Source organism: Belonocnema kinseyi, chromosome 1 (assembly GCF_010883055.1).
Source record: "Belonocnema kinseyi isolate 2016_QV_RU_SX_M_011 chromosome 1, B_treatae_v1, whole genome shotgun sequence".
NCBI classification, from domain to species: Eukaryota; Metazoa; Arthropoda; class Insecta; order Hymenoptera; family Cynipidae; genus Belonocnema; species Belonocnema kinseyi.
In genome coordinates this window covers 99224553-99229142 of record NC_046657.1, presented here as the reverse complement: position 1 = coordinate 99229142, position 4590 = coordinate 99224553, and positions in this window count along the sequence as shown.

Below are 4590 nucleotides of genomic sequence, written 5' to 3'. Positions count from 1 at the left end.
CGGTGTCAACACATCAGACTCAGGTCTTTTTTATAAAGAGTTCATAAAAAGAATGTCTGCTGCGAATATTGCTATGGGTGCTGTTTCAAGAATTTTATTCGCATCTAAATCTAATGCCTGGAAAACTAAGACTACCCTTTTTCTTAGCCTCACACTTAGTGTTCTTTTTACGCAATAGAAGTCTGGGGATTAAGGTACTTTGATTCAGTCGAGAAATTACAGTCCTCTTTCTTTATAAAAATACTAGGCTTACCAACATACACGCCGAATTTTGCCCTCCGCTTAGAAACAGGTAGATTACAGTTAGCTTATGATATATTTAAGTCAGCGCTGAGATGGTTGTCGAGGTTGTTGTGTATGCCTGATGATAGGTATCCTAAAAGATGTTTTCTTAAATTGAAGGCGATGTCCTTAAAACCTGATTGCAACCCGAAGTATAACTGGGTTCTCCAGCTCAAAAATATGTTCACTCTATGCAACTCGGAGAAAATGTGGCTAGACTTGGATTCTACGTCGCTCATTGAAAATATGGATGTTTTTCTAAATAACTTTTCTGATTATCTCTGGCGTTCCGACTATGAAAGATCTCTCCATTCAAGTAGTCTCCAAGTCTTCCCACATCTTAACCTCTATCCGGACTTTTAATCATATATTCACCTTAGATTACCTTTTTATATAACTTCTATTGTTGTTCAACTGAGACTTCTGGGCTCTATCAGGGGTTGTATACGTTTTGGAGAATATAAATTTACTTATGACCCTGCTAGACTCTGCCCTATATGCAACCTGTCAGTATCAGAGGACCTTTATCATTTGCTGGCTGTTTGTCCTGCCTATTCTGACTCAAGAATATCAATCTTAGGTCACCCAGCAACCACGACCTTCGACAGCCAGTATTGGCTAAGTCTTTTAAAGTCTAATTGTCCACACGAGCTGCGCAAAGTTGCATTGTATGTCCGGCAGATTCTACAAATAAGAGCATTTATTCTGGAGACGTGACTGTCTTGACAACCTTAAACAATTTTTTCGCTTGTACAATTTTTGTAAGTTACTTCTTTTTATTCTGCTGCTTAATCTGGTTGCTCATGATTACTTTTTGTCTATATTTGTATCTTGTATTGTTACTCATTTGTATCGACCTTAGGTTGAAAAAACCAATTATTGAATAATAATAATAATAATTCAAATTGATTGTTAAGTTTGTATTTAACATTGAAATTTTTTCTTAGAAAATTTTCAAAAATAATAATTAATAAAAAATAGTTTCAGTTATATACCTTAATGTTTTTTTATAAACTATCGAAAATAATTAAAACTTTTAAAGTTATCTTGAAAAAATATTGGGAGGATGCTTTTTTCAAACATTGAAGTTAGGAGTAATAGTTAAAATTATAATAAAGATAGGTTTGTATATTAATAAAAAATAAAGAAGTAAATATGGTAAATAAGCGGAAAATTCCATGATGCTGGCTAGCCAATGTTATAACATAAACTAAAATGTGCGACAACTTTTTCTAATTTTAATCTTTTGATTGCAAGTGTCCAATCGATGGAATCTCAAGAAAGCGAAAACTCTGAATGTATTATTCTTACATTGCGGATTGAAAAATTAGACGAAATTTCGGTTTCTTATTTTATTCCTCATCAGAAGCAAGTGGGCCCCTCGCTGGCAATGCTCGGCAGAACGCTCTCGTTCAGTCATCGACGTGAGGGGAAGTCGAGTGGCGAGGGTAAGTCAAGCAGGTAGACCGCAATCAAATGAAGACATCCCACCTACCCGGCAGTCGGGGGATGCCACCCCAATCACGGTAACTCGGCGAGCTCCGAGGCAGGCTCCCCACTACGAGCAGAAGGCTAGTTTCGTATGCCTGCCTACCACGAATGACCCTTTCATTATTATGACATAACAATAACTGAAATTATATAGACATGAATCAATTCTATTTTAATTATCTGAATAAATTACGTGATATAATTTTAAAAGAATGAAAAATAATTCTTTAAAATCGGTTAATATCCGAACTAATAAATGAAAGATTTACACATCTTGTGAATGTAACAAAAGTGCGATAACTCTTGAAGTTATTATACGATCTTCTTCTACTTTTTTTTTAACTTTTGTATGACAATCTGACAAATCTAACGCAACTTATTAAAATTATATTGATTAATATTTAATCAAATTTTCATTTTTCTCAACCCGCTCTAATTCTCTGACAATAGGAAGGTCGCGCGAAGCAAGGAATCGGGCCCGAACGACCGGTGTCCAGTGTCTCTTGGGTTACAATATTGCGAAAAAAATTGAGGGTGGTGACCCTGCTGCTCCCCAAAAAGTGCGAAAAAAGTTTGGGAACCGCTGGTGTAGACCAGTGTTCGGCAAACTACTGCCGCGCGGTAGCCCTAGCTGCCACGACGCGGCGCACAGTGGCCTGGAATAGGAGTTTACTGTTCATAATCGCCTACAGGTCGTATTTCTCAACCGATTTAAAAGTTTTTTTATAGAAATGCTAAGCAATTAATTTTTAAAAGAATTGTGGTTTGCTTTTTTTAAATTTTTTTCACAGAGCAACAATATATAAACAAATATAGTGACAAAATTGACTATTTTAGCTTTGTGAATTTTTATCTCAAGAAAAAATATAGATAGAAACTCACTATCAGCCGGAATTATTGCACATGCATTCATAGAACATAATTAATTTAAATAATATTTAACTTAATTATCATAAAGTATTTCTATAAACAAATTCTTTATAAACGAGTTTATCTCATAGCTGAACTGATTTTTCTGAACAAAAGTGATTCACAATTGTCTTTAAAGCCATTTATATACTTTAAACTTTATCAAACATAAACAATATAGATTGCTTATAACAATTTAGTTTAACAAGTCTCCTAATCGGCTATTTCCTCGTAGAAAAAAATGTTTTTTTCTTCAATAATTATTAGAGTGACATTTATCGCGGTGACTAACCAACGAAATTAAATAAATAATAATTTATATGATTGTTCTAAATAATTTTTTTAACATAAATATGATTTATTTTTTTACATGCAAAAAGGACGGTTTTCCACTGAAATTATCCGACAATAAACTAACAGTGATTCTAAAATTGGATATGGGACATTAAATAATAATTTGCGTAATTGTTAATAACAATTTCTGTAGCATACTGTCCATATCAATAACGCTGTACTTGCGTTTTTAGAAGTCATTAACAATTACGCAAATTATTATTTAATGTCCCATATCCAATTTTGGAATCACTGTTAGTTTATTGTCGGATAATTTCAGTGGAAAATCGTCCTTTTTGCATGTAAAAAAAATAAATCATAGTTTTGTTAAAAAAATTGATTATAACAATCACATAAATTATTCTTTATTTAATTTCGTTGGTTACTCACCGCAATAAATGTCACTCTAATAATTATTGAAGAAAAAAACATTTTTTCTACGAGGAAACGGCCGATTAGGAGACTTGTTTAACTAAATTGTTATAAAGAATCTATATTGTTAATTTTTTATAAGCTTAAAGTATATAAATGCCTTTAAAGACAATTGAGAATCACTTTTGTTCAGAAAAATCTATTCAGCTATGAGAAAAACTCGTTTATAAAGAATTTGTTTATATAAATGTTTATAAAAACAATAGTTGTTAACTCATACTAATTTTTTTGTTACAAATTATGACTGTTATGAAAAATATTAGCAACTAGCGTGAAATAAACGATTTTTTCTATGATAAAGAAAACAACCACCCTTAATATAAATTGTGCACAAATTGTAAATCTGACCATACCATAATTAAGGGCTTAATATAAATTATTCACAAGTTGTAAATCTGTCCATATCACATTTGTGGGCTCATTAAAGTTGAATTTTATGCTTTTTAAACAATTATAATCCTCTGCTTGTGAATAAATAGGGAGTATGCTGGCTGAACGTGAAGGCGATACGCGAAAAAAGGCAAGTATTGGCTCTTCACTTTTTTTAATACCGCATAGTGAATACCTTCTAAATTTCAATTATTGAGATTATAATCATTTTCAGCGAAAACCCTTACAGATTTTAATTATATCTACGTCTCCTACTGGTTCGAATTTAGAGAATAATTAAGGACTCACTTACTATTAAAAACCAGGTGTTGCGCTGGCTTAACGGTAAGCCCTTAATTATAGTATGTTCAGATTTACAATCTGTGCATAATTTATATTAAGGGTGGTTTTTCAGTATTAGGGGTGGCTTTTAGAAAATAATTTTTCGTGGTTTCGGAGAGCATTAAATAAGCCTTTAATTATGTGATAGCATAGAACTCGATTCAACTTTTATTTCACATGGGGTTCCGTCAGGTTAACGTTAAGATAGCGTAACCTCCGGTTTAAAAAAAATAGTTGAGCATCAAATTTGGCAATGGGGCATTAAATGATCCAGCTTAACGTTAAGCTAGCGTAACCCCTGTTTTTTTAAGTAGTACAGCACTAAATTTGGCAATAAAGTGGGACGATGGTCGTGGGGGCTAAAGCGTAGGCTTTGGACCCACTCCTTCGGCTTGCGGGTTCGATTCCCGCCTCGCACTCTGGAAGAGTCTC